Source organism: Perca flavescens, chromosome 23 (genome assembly GCF_004354835.1).
Source record: "Perca flavescens isolate YP-PL-M2 chromosome 23, PFLA_1.0, whole genome shotgun sequence".
Classification (NCBI taxonomy): Eukaryota; Metazoa; Chordata; class Actinopteri; order Perciformes; family Percidae; genus Perca; species Perca flavescens.
Window position 1 is genome coordinate 25,249,546 of NC_041353.1, and position 17,511 is coordinate 25,267,056.

Consider the following 17,511-nt stretch of genomic DNA (forward strand, 5'->3'; position numbering starts at 1 on the left):
ACAGAGCTACAAACAATCACAAACTGACTCGTTAGAGCCACTTCCCTCTAAATTTACATTAATAAATGACCAATCACAGACTGCTGCTTTGGTTTGACATTCTGAATCTGTAAATGCAAATGGACTGTATTCATATAGCGCATTTCTAGTCAAGTACTTACATGTAGTACGGGAACCATTCACCGTTCACACACATTCAGATACTGTGGCCGAGGCTGCCGTACAAGGTGCCATCTGCTCATCAGATAAACATTCACACACATTTACACTCTGATGGTGCAGAATCGGGAGACATTCAGGGTTCAGTGTGCCCAAGGGCACGTCGACATGGGACTGCAGGGCAAGGGAACCGACCTGAGCCACATCCCCTCCTTGACCAAACTTTGCAAACAGAAGACACTCTAAATTGACATGATACCCCAGTGGTTCCCAGTGGTACTTTCTGCAGGGCCAGCCTTTCGATAAAGCGCGTTTTAGATCAATAACAACGGCAGAGGCACCTGACCAAGGCGTCTGTAATTTACGTGATGGGAGTGAGAATGTGTTGCTATAATATATGGTCTATTATGGGGGTGGGGGGGGGCATACATTTTGTCTCCAACGGGGATAAAAATAATTCAGCAGAGGCAGTGATATGTAGAGCAGAAAGGGGGATATCCCACGCATCCCCCGTGGAAAATCACACCCTGTCTAAGTGTAAGGAGCAACACCAAAATCGCCAAGGAACGCCAAGAAACTGGGTTGTTTCTGACCGAATTACAAACCAGATATGTGACCACGCGTCATGTCCTGCCTCCTGCACGAATGCGAGAGATCTACAATGTTTTACATTACAGGACATTATTTTGTTAGTGTATTTTGTAACGTGTTAGGGTTAGATCTTTTAAAATAATGTTGTTAAAATAAATGCACTTATTATACAAGTAGTTATGTCTCCCGTTGTATTGGTTTGCCCTCTGATGAACATAATGCGCACAAATAGTAGCTTCAGTGCAAGTTGCATGCTGTAAATCATGATGAATTCTCACAGCATGTTTCCATGCACTTTGTCACAGCCAAGAGTAACAACGTGTTTGTAATATTTTGACTTTTTGACTGTATTTTGGCATATTTGCACTCTGTCATACTGTATACTTGTATGAAGACTGTAATATTCTGGCGGGTGGAGAAGGAGCTGCTTCCCTTTGACACCATTACTGCAGTCTGCTCTAATTATCTCTGGCAAGGCTGCGCACTGAATAACTGCATAGTTGGAGACCTGGGAGATTTGAACTGCACAAACAGAGACAACCAGGATAACACACACACACACACACACACACACACACACACCCAGGGGACAACAGCTGCTGACAATAGTAATTACCCATTCATGACTTTCTCTTCAACAGAACATGAAACCATGGTGCATAACCTGGTGAAGTAAACATCTTAAAATTCTACTATAACTACAAATAATAATACATGTCATATAATCTTCCTAAAAAAAACTTCAAAATCTTTCCACAGCTTTTTGAAAAGCATAGGATATAGATTGATAGTTACTGTTTTTGCTGTTCCCTGCTCTATGGTTTTGCTTGACAAATACATCTATAGATGGGAGCTTGCAAATAGTAGAGGCATGTAGTAATAGTAATACTAGAATGTAAGAATACTAAAAAAGTTTCATTAAAATTTCAAAAGTAGGTAAGCAAAATAAACGTAATGTACGTATTATGCAGTAGGTCCCAGTACACTGTCAAATCAATTATATTATTAGATTCTTATTAATGATGCAACATGTTTAACTACTTACTACACACTGATTATGTATTGTGTAAACTGTTAATTTATAAAGTAACTATGGCTGTCACATAAATGGAGTTAATGGAGTTTCAACTGGCCATAAAACTGCAAAAGATAAAAACAAACAGAAACAAAGTAGCAGGTCCTATTTGTCTGCAGCTTATTCTCTTAGAGTTGCCTTCATAAGTGTCATCAGCCACAGATGTGCAGAGTCGATGCAAAACAAAATGTAGTCGTGATGATTTCAAATCTGAATTATGCCCTTGCTTAGACATAACCAGAATAATACCTTAATGAACCTTGGATGGAGAAATTACAATGTTTTCACTCTGTTGTTACTACATACATTACACACATGCCTGAATTACACACACAGTATAGGTACACTCAGTACCTATACATGCACTAAATGGAGAGATGTCAGAGTAAGGGGGCTGACCATGGAAAGGCACCCTGAGCAGTTGGGGGTTCAGTGCCTTGCTCAACTGACACCTCTCCAGCTAACAGTCCACCACCATACTTTGGTCGGTATGGGGACTTGAACCAACAACCCTCTGGTTCCCAACCCAACTCCCTACTGCCTAGTGCCTGGCATCAAAATGCAACACTGATTAAGTAATGATGTTCATGTGCAATCCATATGCTTGTTGAAGGCTGAAGACATCAGCTCAGAGCTGCTTGTTCTGGGTAGTGTTTGAAGATCTGAACCCTAACTCTGTGCCATCCCACTGGCCTCAAAACACAGACTTCTGATGATGTTACGGCATGAACAGAAAGCTGGTTTGCGGTAGAGTCAAAGAGCTGGTATCGATTTTCCTGCTGTTGGAGGAAGCCTCTGAGTCCTGGGGAGATTTCAAGTAGGCCAATACAACTGATGGTCCTGACAAGAGGCTCATCAGAGCATTCTGGCAATGGGCTTCTTTTGCCCAACCACCACTCACTTTAACACAGCTCAACACTGCTTGAAAGGCCCACAGTCCATACTGCTCACATACAGATGTTGCATTACAGGGTAACTATCGTTTTTTTCAACATGGACCCTATTTACCATGTTGTTTGTCTAAGTGACTGATGGGAACAACAGCTTCAACAGCGAAACAAGCTACAATGTAAGTTAATAGCGCAAAAGTGCTCGTTTTGCCTCTGACAGACTCAGATTAATATTCTAAGTGCAAACATAAAAAGATCCACGAAATAGCACTCGCTAAACCCACCAGACTCCATGTAAATAAACAGTAATTTTAGCATCGTAAAACACACTTCATTCAAAGTCGACAGAAACAAAATGTAATTATAAAAAGCCGTTTTGGGTCGTCTTTCCACTTTTGAAACCATCATAACTCTAGTTTTGGTTGAAATAATCACATAGTTTACAGATTTACATATGAAAATATGTTGGCTTTATACACACTAAAAGTATTGTTGGTCTGGTGGGTTTAGCACTAGTGATCTCAGAGCTGTTTCTGGTTAAACAGAAAGGTCTTAAAGAGGTTTTAAAAAGGTCTATCTCTGAAGGGATCCTTTCCATAATGTTGTCAGACACTTAGAATAATAATCAGAGTCTGTCAGCGGCAAAAACTGAACTTTTAGTGGACGCACATTTGCCCCGTAGGGTTACATTATAGCCCGGTCTGTGTCTGCCGGTTACAGCGTTCACGCTGGACCAATTTCAAACATTGTTGTTCCTATCAGTCACTTACACACAAAAACATGAGAAAATAGGGTCCAGGTTGAAAAGAAGCCATCAGAGGAGACAATCTATAGGAACATGTCTGTGCGATGACATTGTGGGGTTTTAAAGGGATGTTCCTCTGCTGCATATGTGGACAGGACTGGATGCAATGTTGAAGAAGGTCCACTGACTAAGGTTTACTGAGGTTCTGTAAGGGATTTTTTGTAAAAAGTGGAAGGCCCAAAGGCCAGAAAATCTAACTCCAGTGATCTGTCTAAATTCTAATCCCCAGCGTATTCGTTGATGACCCAAAAGACTAGCCTAGGAATCTAGACGCACCCTAGTGGCAGCAAATTTATTTTTCAGCCAAGGGGGTCTAGGAACTCTCCGCTGGCTTGCGAGCTGGAAAAAACAATGTTTGGTCAGGCCAATCACATCGTGTATAGAGTCGGTGGGCGGGCTTATGGCTGCTGCTGCTGCTGGGAAAAGCGGTCTTCTGGAAGACTTGGAGTACAGCTTTTCTTTGAGAAAAGAACAAAGAATGGCTCTGAAATCATTCTTAAAAAAGGAAGAGGTGTTCAGAATTTTGCAGACCGGAAAAGTTTAATGTATCAACAAGCTTCTATACCTTCTTCGTTCCTCTGGTTGGTTGTAGCGCTATCCTATTGCATGCAGAGAGAATTTGAAAGACAACCGTTTATCCCGCCCCTCGGATTGATCCCTGCCAATGGTGAGTTCCCAGACCTAACATCTTGATGTGGGTCTGACTTGTCAGGCTACCAAAAGACCAGAAACCTTGAAGAATCACTGAGATGTTTAAATAAGGTTAACACTTCTTTAGTAACAGCATTTTAAAATCTACAAATACACATGCTGGCCAAAACACGCGGTCCCACAACCTCCTCACATCTGCCAGGTTATGGCCAAATATTCAAAAGTCATAAGTCTATTTATTCTCTATGGGCTGTCCCCCTTCCTCCGTCCAGCTGGATGTAAGGGGGTTACTGTCTTCATGAACACCAGTCAGGCCGGACGTCTGTTTGACTGCAGCTAGAGATAAGACAGACCACTCCTGTCTCATTCTTCCTCTTCCCCTCTCCATGACATCTGACCGAGTGCCTAAACACACACATTCCTACCGGCTTTTCCTGTCATTAATGTTGCAGCGAAACCTGTCCCACGAACACACACACAGCATGATGGTACACTTTAACATAGTATATGACTAATCTAGTAAAATACATGTCTAAAATAATAGCAAAATCTCTTCAGTTCAAAGAGTAGCATGTGGGGAATGAGGGCCCTGTCCTGACAAGTGGTCAGAGTCCATTAATGTAGGATATTTTGAGCAGGTGAAAGAAGAAAAAAACCATTTCCTCCTGTCAGTGGCACAACAAGAGGTGTAAGAAGTACTCTGGCACATCTCTCATCCTCCAACAGGAAAAAATGGAAAGTGTTTGCTTCCCATGCAGTGGAACAAAAACACTCCAGCTTGTAAGAATCTAAAATCCTACGATTTCCCATCAGCGGTGAGCTCTATACAAGGCCATCCTACTGCTGACAAATTCAACACTGCTAGTTTCCTTTCTCCCTTGACATCTGTCAGATTTTGAAAGTTTTTTTCTGATCTTCAAGTTTCAAAAACAGTCTCCAGAAACAGTCCACATGAGCTATTATTTTGTGATCAGATCGGATTTAGTCTGTATCCACGACGTTCCACTTCCAGGACTGCTCCTCAGATCTCTGCAGGGTAAATCCAGACAGCTAGCTAGACTATCTGTTGCACGACTAAAACTACTTTTGAACGTACACGTTCCACCAAAACAAGTTCCTTCCTGAGACTATTTAGCAGAGGCACCGTGGTTCAATCCAGCGCTTAATGCCGCCCAAGTAATTGTGATTGGTTTTAAAAAAATGCCAATGAACCAGAGCACGTTTTTCTTCCATCCAGGAATTCTGTGTGGACTAGCCAGACCTTCCTTTGCAGCGCTGTGGAGGAAGGTCTGGCAAAGTGAGACTAGATCTGATCTCGTGGTCATTATGGGAAATGTCTGGTTAACTTAACTTCAACTAATGAGTTAAGGGTAAGGCTCAGGAAAGATTGCCTTCATGGTTGAAAAAAATGGTTGCCTGTTGGTAGGATAGAACGGAGTCTCTCGGCTCCACAGTCACACCACCCATCCGGACCTCCTCCCTGCTGAGGCATAAGGCACAATGTCAAACTACCTCTGCCCTTGCTACTGAAAGACTACATTTATTAACCACACAATCACAGGAGGCACACCAACTGTCACAGATCTTAATTAATATGTTATAGTGTAGGGCTGCTAGTAGAGGGAGAGCTTCAGCATCACCTTTACGCCTTTACGTAATGGAGAAAGTTTTGCTAACGAGCGGACAAGCAGTAAGTTTCAATATGTCCATTACATTTTGAATTTGAGAAATACAATTCATAATGATAGCAGTGGGCATGATAAACAGTAACAATTAAGATAATAGAACTATGACTGGTGCCAGCTGCAACCACCATCCAGGTGCAACCATAATCCAATAACATCAAAAGCTTAATACATACATATAAGACATATACTGTACATACACAGCATTAACAACAAATACACTACTACTACAGTATTAACCCAAGTTATTATGAGTCAGACATGTCTGCACTGTGATGGGTGCTGTGGATGAGTAAACCCAAAGCTAGACGGCCAGTCTGTCTGCCAAAATCAAGCTTACATTTGCCACACATTGGAGAAAGGGCCAGTGCTATTGTGCACTGTTGCAAAACTAATTAACTAAGCGTCTCTTGTATTTCCTCTGCAGAGACATTGATGATGTGCCTGAAGGTACTTGTTTGCCCCATGACAGTTTGGAATAAAACAGAGACTGATTCACCGCCAGGACAGCTGAGTTGAACTCTGCTGCATACCACAGTCGGCTCTCTCTCTGACCCCCCCACCCTCCTCTCATAGAGAACAGTGGGTGTCAGATAGCAGGGATACATGCGTGTGCATTATGCTGGGAAGATGATCTGTCAATAACTCGTCTGGGAAAATACAACCTGAGATGGGCTAGGAGTAGACATCTGTTAAGTGATTTAAGTATTGATCAGCTCAACACGCAGAGCTGTAGAACACCTCTTTTAAATGGTAGTGGTAAGTGGTGACCAAGTATGTCTATTCTAACACTAAGCTCAGCAGATTAAAGTGAAGATTTTTAAAGTATAAAACCCCATTTTTTATGTATTCATTGCTGGCATCTCTGTATGGTTATTTTTCATTGTCACTGGCAGTAACAGTCTGTCTTTCCTGCAGTTTATTGAAATTGTGTAACCACACGCGAGGGATTCACATAATGCCCTGTGGACAGATACAGAAGCCGCTCTTCTTCTGTTCTATTTCTGATCGCCAGACCTTCCTCCACAGTGCAGCAGAGGATGGTCTGGCTAGTCCACACAGCATTCTGGGATGGGAGAAAAACGTGTTCTGGTTTATTGGCATTTCTTTAAACCAATCACAATCATCATTTGTGGCGTTACGCGCCGGACAGAACAATGGTGGCTCTGCAAAATAGCCTCGGGAAGGAACATCTTTTGGTGGAACATGTGTACGTTCAAAAGTAGTTTTAGTCGTGCAACAGAAAACTCGGATTGGACAGCTGTCTGGATTTATCCGGCAGAGATCTGAGGAGCAGTTAACCATAGTCCTCATACATTTTTCAAACGAATTTCAGTAACAATCTGGCCCACACCAATGACAACACGTCATTATACACGTCATATTCAGTAAACAGCTAACATTGTCACATACTCCAGTCCAGCTGTCACTACCACAACTGAGAGAAATAAAACTTATTTTACCAATGGTTCACAGCGGTTATGTTCTAAAGTAAGGCAAAATCTATGATTTTGTCTTTTAGTTTTTTACTTGTGGCGACCTTTGACAATTGCATCATGACTGTGCACCCACATTTCCAACCAATGGCATCATTTCCCCGCCCCCGTTGTTAACGACCGTGTGCCATTCCCATTCAAATTGACCCACTTCCTACCCAAACACAAAGTCAACCCTGGTTCGACAGGGCCGCAGAGAGAACCACTACACATCTACACATAACTGTAACAATGCAGTATTTCAATGAAATGTGGGCTCCCCAATTTTGGAGCAGTCATCATTATCTCAAGTCACAAGTTCATGTCATATTCGTGTTTCCAGTTCAGGACTAAATAGCGTTCACATCAACATCCAACATTTAACTATGAAAAGGAAACAGATGTATTTTTCTGATCACTCTGAAATATACATAGATTTACCCAGAATAAAGATTAAGATCCTCTAACTTCTACAGCAGTAACTAACATAACGTAGGCTGGAGAGACTAAACTCTTTTAGAGTGCATTTCCTAAAATGTATTCACGCCTCAGGTAACACAGTCTTTCCATTTAAATATCTCTAAAGAGATATGCACCACGCAATGCTCTTTAAAACGTTTAATCAGCAGCAGTGATCAGCAGCCTAGTCTCGACCATTTCCAAATATTTACCTGCGGAGGAGAAGTGTTCACTCCAAAACGAAGTCAACAAGTCTGGGTCACCGAAGATGTGAACTAACATGAGTCAGCAGCTTTTTGCATCAATGAACAGCCGTTGCTACAGTCTCCGACTCAGTTCTGAGCCTGGCAGACACACAGGAACATGTTGAGAGTGGAGGAAACAGCACAAGGGATCCATGAACTCCCAGATTTCACAATGGAAACTGGACATGGTATAAAACCATTGTCTATCTGTGTGTTCATGTCTCTGTTGTTATCACAGCCAATAACCAACTGTGAAAATTAACCAGCCAGACCAACTGTGTTTTTTCTTTATGTCTCCTTTAGCGTCATATTTAGACGCGCTTGTTCAGGACTCTTAGTGTCACTTTTTGGCGCTCTGGGTCGGCATGTACGATGCAGCCCAAGAACGGGACAGTTTTAGGTTTAGGAAAAGATTGAGGGTGGGGTTACAAAATGTTCCATTCAGTGACACGCAGGACAAGAACAGGACACAAATCCTGGTCTCATAGGGGGAAAGTCCTGTGTTGTTTGACCCACTGAACCCCCCAACCTACCTCCTAAGGATTTTGGGTCCTTCATACTATTCTCTACCGTTGTCTCTCTTAATTCTACGTTGTTTTACAGCATCATGGTGGAGCTGCTGCTCTGCCCGGTGCGTCCCATACAGAAGCTGAAGGGGGATTTTTGCATCAGTGTCTGACACCGAGAGACACTGACCAATAGTCAAGATTTTAAGAGTTGGGAGTGAGAATCACACACTGTAAGGGTGTAGTTGTGTGTGAAGTGGGAGTACAGAATGAGGATGAGGAGTAATCTGATGCCAGTCTCGTGTGATACATTCAATATCCTTCTACATCAATCACCATCTGCTCCCCTTGGCCTGAAGCTGCACCGCACCTTCCCTGTTTGATTTCCTGACGAGCGAGTGCTACATTACCTCTCCGCTGCTCGTCTCTGCAGGCGACAACACCCAAGGAAGCCTAATCCCAAACCTCGGGCATTTGCACACATTATACTACACAACATTACAGCCCTTCACAGTGGAGCACTCCTTGCAGTGCTGAGACTGGGGCATATTGCTCCCGCTCTCCCAAATGGATTTCTAACTCAGTCATTTTAGCCAAATTGCCCTTCAGCCTTCTGCAAACATCTCTCAGACAGACGCCATTTCGACTCTGTCACTGATGGGGCTGTGTGTGTGTGTGTGTGTGTGTTGAAGATAAAGGATTGTCCCTGTAAAGGCTGTTGAATTTGCCTTAATAGTCATCAAGGAAGAAGCTAATTTCCATAAAAGTGTCATAAATGGCTGCAGAAATAATATCAGTGCATGCATCCAGAACAGACGTCGAACGAGGGAAACTGCTAGCCTACCTCCTTTTTAACATGTCAAAATACTGTACACCTTTGAACATCACAAATCTTCATAAATAGGGTTTTATGACTAATTGTTGCAAGGTTTGCAAAGAAAATACAGTTCAGTGTCCTGAGGACCTGCATTTGTATTGGACGATTCTGCAGCACACAGTTTACATACAGTACCAACTGGCATAACATCTAAAATAACAGCTGCAGCTACTTGGCACAGCTTATTTTCCATGATCTACTTGATCCAAATACTGAGTCTATTAACTAACTAACTAACTATTAAGTTAATAAGCTTAAATGAAAGTCTAACTGGGCAAATGCAACTCTTATAATTGATGTGACTTGATCAGTTGAATTGTTTAACTTCAACTCTGTTGAAGATGTTGGAACTAAAGTAACACTTTTACACCAGGTATACAGTGGTGTTACAGAGAGGAGCTTCTTCCCTCACTAACAATCTGTGGCTGATTCCGGACACTAGCTGTAGAGAGCACTTCATTGAGATGGCTTACTTATAACTTAAAGCATGGCTATTTCCCAACACGGTTGATGGTAGAGTTTAGGACAAGAAAGGCAAGAAAATGTTCTGTGTGTACAGACAATCACGTTTTATCTTATCTTAATGCTGAAACCTGGCAGCTCAACTGAAGACAGGACATCAGTGTCAGTCAACGCATGGTTAGCTTTCAATTTCCACTCATGTTAAAGGTGCTGTAGGTAGGATTGCGAAGAAAAATTTGAACATCAGCAACTTCTCAGTCCCTCCCCCCCTTTCCGCTAAAGCCCAAAACGGTCTCCTAAGCCCCTCCGCCACAAGGGAGAATGAATGCGTGTGCATGAGCAGTGATTGACACGCAGTTAGACACCCCCCCTGGCCCTGATTGGTGCATCTGAACAGGGAGAGGTGGATTTTTGCAAATCGCACTACAGGCTGTAGGTGGTGCCAGAGGAGACAGATTTTTTTTAATGACCTACTTCATGTAGTTCTACTGGAACATAAGGTCAGTTTCAGCAAATATGACAGAAAGTTAGTTTTATAAGGCTTACCTACTGCACCTTTAACCCCGGTGTTGTCTTCCCCTCAACTGTGAACTTGTTGTCCTCCTGGGTCAAAATAAAGAATTTGAAAATAAAAAAAGTTTTTGTCACTTATTATATGGACCCATAACACCATCTTTTTACCACGAGTTTTGTTTTGTTGAATTCTGGGATTTCATGGTCAGCAAACCTTATTTATATGAAATCATACCTAATTTTGGGGTTAAAAAAAAGCAGAAATTAGGAATAATTTTTGACTAATGGTTAAGATCAGAGGATGTTGAGTGGCTAATCACAGACTGGTATATGTCAGTATATTGTTTTGAATTTCAATATTTTTTTCAAATGCTATAACATTGAATAAAACACTCATAATTAAATGAAAGTAATCATTAAATATCCCTGAAGAAAACGGGTCAAATTTTACCACACAAGTCACATCAAAGAAATGAACTAGCTTGGCAGTGCAGTTGTTTCCAGTTTTAGCGTTAGGATTGGTTGGCTGTTGGTCAAGGCATAAAGGTCCAAAGATGTTCCATGGTTTAAGATGGATGTGCTTAAAGATAGACTGCGGTCTTGCAAACCAAGACAGACAATGACAATGACCAACAAGTTACATGCTTTTTTTCCTAACCTATCAGAGGGACAGACATTCTTTTTGTGTTGAGGGATTGTAGAGCAGAGGGAACAGTGTAACACCAGCTGTCTACTGGGCAGACAGAAGCTGATATTGATCTATTCATATCACTCTGGGTAAGACAGCAAACAAGAGGGTTTCCCCAAATGGGGTGTTACTTTAAACCTCTAAGGATTTTAAGCCAACACCATGCTTTGGACACAGCCACACCACAACACCCCACTGTCTTACAGGAAAAGTTACCTGACAAAATAAACCAACAAACTATGTTGTATATCAGGTTTGCGAGGCTGTGAGACTTATTGAAATTGCCAAATAACTTCCGAAATCCGTTAGAGGGGAGGTGGAAACAATGGGCCTGTAATGGGGTAATATCTAGATCCAATAGCTCTCGCCGTAGCTAAGGCACATGCAAATTCATCAGTCCTCCTTTCACTCAGACGCATACAGTATAGTCTTCACCCTCTCACAACACAGCCAACAGTCTAATCACACTCAAAAATGTAGAGGAGAGAGAGAGAGAGAAAGAGAGAGAGAGAGAGAGAGAGAGAGAGAGAGAGAGAGAGAGAGAGAGCTAGCGGCAGTTAACAGTCGTTAGTGCTGCTTAATAGCTATAAGGCTGCAAACATCCAAGCATCTGATGGAGCTATTTGCAAGGCATGCATTCACTTGTATATGCAAATAAACATACTCTGCTTCCTGCTTTATGATGAATCATGCACAAGTTGAAGGAGCTGATGGGATTACATTTCACTGAATTGTACTTCGTACAATATCATGTGACAATTACAAATTGATTGATTGAATTGATTGACATAGGCTAAGCTAAGCTGCACTGTTTCTGCTTCCAGTTGGGATTTTCTGATCAGCTGTATTTCATTGCAGCTCCTTTGTCGGCTTACTTAACCTTACTTTATAACTATTCCTGTTTCTGTACCTATGACTGTCACCCCCAATCTTCCAGCAAGTGGTCATTTATTAATATTCCTTAAAATAGGCTGTTCCCACAGTTATTAGTTCATCCCGCACATAAAAATACACACAGTTTACACAAGTACAACTTATTTTTTTTGTCTTTCCCAGCTATTTTTCTAAGTATATCTTGATTTTAAAAAGCTACTTTATAAATGTCTCAGAATCACGGTATTGCCAACCTGTTTTTCTGACACTTCCTGTTGGTCCTCATTCTGCACACCATAATCATTACAAAAGCAACCAGGTGATTCAAATGATTTAGAATTTAATCATTTCTTAGTCCCATTTAAATGCAGCTTGGTTGCTCCCATGTTGCTTCCGTTACTGTTTGCCGCTGTCAGACCGAGACTGTAGCAACACAACCATATGCTGTATAGTATTGTATTGACCTGAGTATGTTTTATTGCTTATGGATTGGACTTTTCGATTTTAAGAGGAGTATTGTGTTCAATCTTTCTTTTAAAAGTGACAGTCAGTGCGTTTACATGCACAGCAATTCGGGCATTGCTGTTTTGTTGTATGGTATCATAGCAACAGATTATTTCCAATTCAAAAACCACTCCAGCTGAGTGGGGAGGGGCAGTTGGAGCATGCCCAGACGCTTAACCCGATCATACCCTGTTTAAGGTGTATACATGAAGGAATACCCCGGTTACTGAAGGAGTTCTCTAGCTCTGTTAACTCCGTTTATATGGCGTTTGAGAAATCGGGGTTATGCCTTAACCCGAATATAATACATTTTTTAAACTGCATGTAAACACACTTCTCGCTTCAAAGCAATTGCTCTACATTCAAGTGTAAGAACAGTAGAACAGCAGCAGCATTTTGAATGTATACAGCTGCCAAAGTCACACTCTCCTTCTCAACGCATCCATTCTTTCCTATTGCAGAGCTGATCAGAGTAACAGTGTTCGGCAGCCAACCTTCGTATGTATCTCACATTTCATAGCCTTCCATCAGCTCATGAATATTAGGGAGCAGGGAACTTTTCACATCCGAATATATAAGTCCAGTTATATTCACTGTGGTAGATTAATCAAGCAAATTCTCATTGACAAAAGAAACTCCGAAAAAAAATTGTATACAAATCATCATTCTGCTTTAGTGAATACTGTATTCAGATTGGGAACATCCCCAGCAGGAGAAACCTGAGCCAGCTGCCTTGGCCTGTTTTCATGGCAGGAGGTTGGACGGCTCTCTGCCAGATGGGAGGTCCTGCTACAGTTCAAGCCCTGCGTGGCCTCATTTTTTTTTTGTGTGACCCACTTCGTCTCTCCCTACGTCCCTCATCCCATATGGGGGCTGGAGGCTTTAGAAGGGAGGTGGGGGTTTTAGTGAGAGACTACAGCCTGACCACCCTGTATTCACAACACCAGCTGTGTGTTATTTTACCTCTATCGATATCCTCACAGGAACTGTGTGTGTGTGTGTGTGTTGTGAAAGGGGTAATTGCTTCTATTAAGAGAATGAAGCACTCCTATCACTTTCAAAACAGTGCTGCCAACCTGCTGAGGTGTCATGTATGCAGGAGTCTGAATAAAACATAAGCAGTGATGGCAAAATATTGAAGGGTCAGTTCACCCAAATGACAAAAAAAATGTATATGCATTTCCTCTTCTTCCTCTAGGTCAAACTAGAGGAAGCCATTTATTTGCTTCCCAATACTGATTCTGATACCTGAACTTGCGTATCGGCCGATACAAAGTACCAATTTTTTTTTTATAAACAGCCATCTCTGTATGGATGTGATATGATTGCTATCATTGTTGTCGGCCTGGCTCAGGTTAAACTCTTTGTGAAACATGAACAAACACAAACAATAAATGCATCTTTATTTCATTATCCAGCTTGACAGTCAGTCATTACGGAAAAATAACATAGATAAACTACTTTAAAGTAGATTTTCTTTGGGTCTAAATTGCGTGTTATCAGATTGGTTCATAAACTCCAGTACTTTCCTATTCCAGCATTTTAGGCGGTAACAGAGGCTTTTCAGACACTGGTATCGGTATCAGAACATCTCTAGTTCAAATTTTTTCGGCACAGCTTTCATGTGTTCTCTCGCGGACGGTTTGATTGGAGTTTTTCAAGTAGGTATAAAACAAAGAGTAGAGAAAAGTCGGTAACAATAAGTAAGTAATTTCTGTTGCACCAATATGTTTTACTTATCTTGGGGAATGATCTTGACACCCTTCATATTAATCTTATGAGCCCTTGGGGGGCCCTGGCCCTCAGATTGGAAACCACTGCTCAAGTGGTATCTAGCCATCCACATACAGCAGTTGGGTTTTTTGTCTTTTCTTGTGTTCTCATCCGTGGCGTCGTTTGAAATTAATTAAAGTTAGATGAATCCATCACAGTATGGACCTGTCAACGTTTAGCTGGCCTAATTCTGCCTGACATGGGGCTGTCAGACCTACTTCTTCAGTACTAACCAATTAAAGACAAGAAGACCTGGTGTTTCCTCCATGTGAAGCTCAGTGGGATTTCATCAGACCTCGGTCTCTCTGAGCAACTGCTTTCCCTGCACCGATCCAAAGCTTTTGAACACACCTTCACCACGGGCAGACTGCAAGCAAGGCCTGTTGTAGTGGTTCTGTTTGTATTTGTTACAGTGGTTCTGTTTGTACTGTATAGTTGCAGTGGTTCTGTTTGTATTTGTTACAGGGGTTCTGTTTGTATTTGTTACTGTGGTTCTGTTTGTATAGTTGCAGTGGTTCTGTTTGTATTTGTTACAGGGGTTCTGTTTGTATTTGTTACTGTGGTTCTGTTTGTTTGTATTTGTTACAGTGGTTCTGTTTGTATTTGTTACAGTGCTTTTGTTTGTATAGTTGCAGTGGTTCTGTTTGTATTTGTTACAGTGGTTCTGTTTGTATAGTTACAGTGGTTCTGTTTGTATTTGTTGCAGTGGTTCTGTTTGTATTTGTTACTGTGGTTCTGTTTGTATTTGTTGCAGTGGTTCTGTTTATATTTGTTACAGGGGTTCTGTTTATATTTGTTGCAGTGGTTCTGTTTGTATTTGTTGCAGTGGTTCTGTTTGTATTTGTTACAGTGGTTCTAGTTTGTATTTGTTACAGGGGTTCTGTTTGTATTTGTTGCAGTGGTTCTGTTTATATTTGTTACAGGGGTTCTGTTTGTATTTGTTGCAGTGGTTCTGTTTGTATAGTTACAGGGGTTCTGTTTATATTTGTTACAGGGGTTCTGTTTGTATTTGTTGCAGTGGTTCTGTTTATATTTGTTGCAGGGGTTCTGTTTGTATTTGTTACAGGGGTTCTGTTTGTATTTGTTGCAGTGGTTCTGTTTGTATTTGTTGCAGTGGTTCTGTTTATATTTGTTGCAGGGGTTCTGTTTGTATTTGTTACAGGGGTTATGTTTGTATTTGTTACAGTGGTTCTGTTTGTATTTGTTAAAGGGGTTCTGTTTGTATTTGTTGCAGTGTTCTGTTTATATTTGTTACAGGGGTTCTGTTTGTATTTGTTACAGTGGTTCTGTTTGTATAGTTACAGTGGTTCTGTTTGTATTTGTTGCAGTGGTTCTGTTTGTATTTGTTACAGGGGTTCTGTTTGTATTTGTTGCAGTGATTCTGTTTATATTTGCTACAGGGGTTCTGTTTATATTTGTTACAGTGGTTCTGTTTATATTTGTTACAGTGGTTCTGTTTATATTTGTTACAGGGGTTCTGTTTGTATTTGTTACAGTGGTTCTGTTTGTATAGTTACAGTGGTTCTGTTTATATTTGTTACAGTGGTTCTGTTTATATTTGTTACAGGGGTTCTGTTTGTATTTGTTACAGTGGTTCTGTTTGTATTTGTTGCAGTGGTTCTGTTTGTATTTGTTACAGGGGTTCTGTTTGTATTTGTTGCAGTGGTTCTGTTTATATTTGTTACAGTGGTTCTGTTTATATTTGTTGCAGTGGTTCTGTTTGTATTTGTTACAGGGGTTCTGTTTGTATTTGTTGCAGTGGTTCTGTTTGTATTGTTACAGGGGTTCTGTTTCTATTTGTTACAGTGGTTCTGTTTATATTTGTTACAGGGGTTCTGTTTGTATTTGTTACAGTGGTTCTATTTGTATAGTTACAGTGGTTCTGTTTGTATTTGTTGCAGTGGTTCTGTTTGTATTTGTTACAGGGGTTCTGTTTGTATTTGTTGCAGTGGTTCTGTTTATATGTGTTACAGGGGTTCTGTTTGTATTTGTTGCAGTGGTTCTGTTTATATTTGTTACAGTGGTTCTGTTTGTATTTGTTACAGGGGTTCTGTTTGTATTTGTTGCAGTGGTTCTGTTTATATTTGTTACAGGGGTTCTGTTTGTATTTGTTGCAGTGGTTCTGTTTATATTTGTTGCAGTGGTTCTGTTTATATTTGTTACAGTGGTTCTGTTTATATTTGTTACAGGGGTTCTGTTTGTATTTGTTACAGTGGTTCTGTTTGTATAGTTACAGTGGTTCTGTTTGTATTTGTTGCAGTGGTTCTGTTTGTATATGTTACAGGGGTTCTGTTTGTATTTGTTGCAGTGGTTCTGTTTATATTTGTTACAGGTGTTCTGTTTGTATTTGTTACAGTGGTTCTGTTTACATTTGTTACAGTGGTTCTGTTTGTATTTGTTACTGGGGTTCTGTTTGTATTTGTTGCAGTGGTTCTGTTTATATTTGTTGCAGTGGTTCTGTTTGTATTTGTTACAGGGGTTCTGTTTGTATTGTTACAGGGGTTCTGTTTAAATTTGTTACACTGGTTCTGTTTATATTTGTTACAGGGGTTCTGTTTGTATTTGTTACAGTGGTTCTGTTTGTATAGTTACAGTGGTTCTGTTTGTATTTGTTACAAGGGTTTTATTTGTATTTTTTACAGGGGTTCTGTTTGTATTTGTTGCAGTGGTTCTGTTTATATTTGTTGCAGTGGTTCTGTTTATATTTGTTACAGGGGTTCTGTTTGTATTGTTACAGGGGTTCTGTTTATATTTGTTACAGGGGTTCTGTTTGTATTTGTTACAAGGGTTCTGTTTGTATTTGTTACAGGGGTTCTGTTTGTATTTGTTACAGGGGTTCTGTTTGTATTTGTTACAAGGGTTCTGTTTGTATTTGTTACAAGGGTTCTGTTTGTATTTGTTGATGCTGCAGGCAAAATGGAAAGGAGGTAACATCACTACGAGAATCAGCCTGTCCTGATACAACATATGTGGCTTACAAAGCTTACTGTTCATGCGTGCGTGCGTGCGTGCGTGCATGCGTGCATTGCGTCCATCCACTCAAATTTTTAAGTTGTTACTTTCACATAAATCATATGTTAGAAACATGTGATGACTATCTATAACAATCTGTCAGGCAGGAGTCGTAACTCAGTCAGACCTGAACACACGGTGTGACTTTGAAAAAGAAACCTGGTTTGGACGCACCAATGGACCAACCAAGTGACCCACCATGTGAATTATGACTCTCATCTGTCAGGAGCAACAAAAAAAAATTGTTATGTCGCGGTGGATTGAAGCA

The 17,511-nt window shown here is 40.8% G+C and overlaps 1 protein-coding gene across 1 annotated transcript in view; it reads right to left on the reverse strand.

Moving 5' to 3' along the window:
• Window positions 1-17,511, reverse strand: part of tmem178bb (transmembrane protein 178Bb) — a 103,314-nt gene that overhangs the window by 51,106 nt on the left and 34,697 nt on the right. The window lies entirely within an intron of this gene.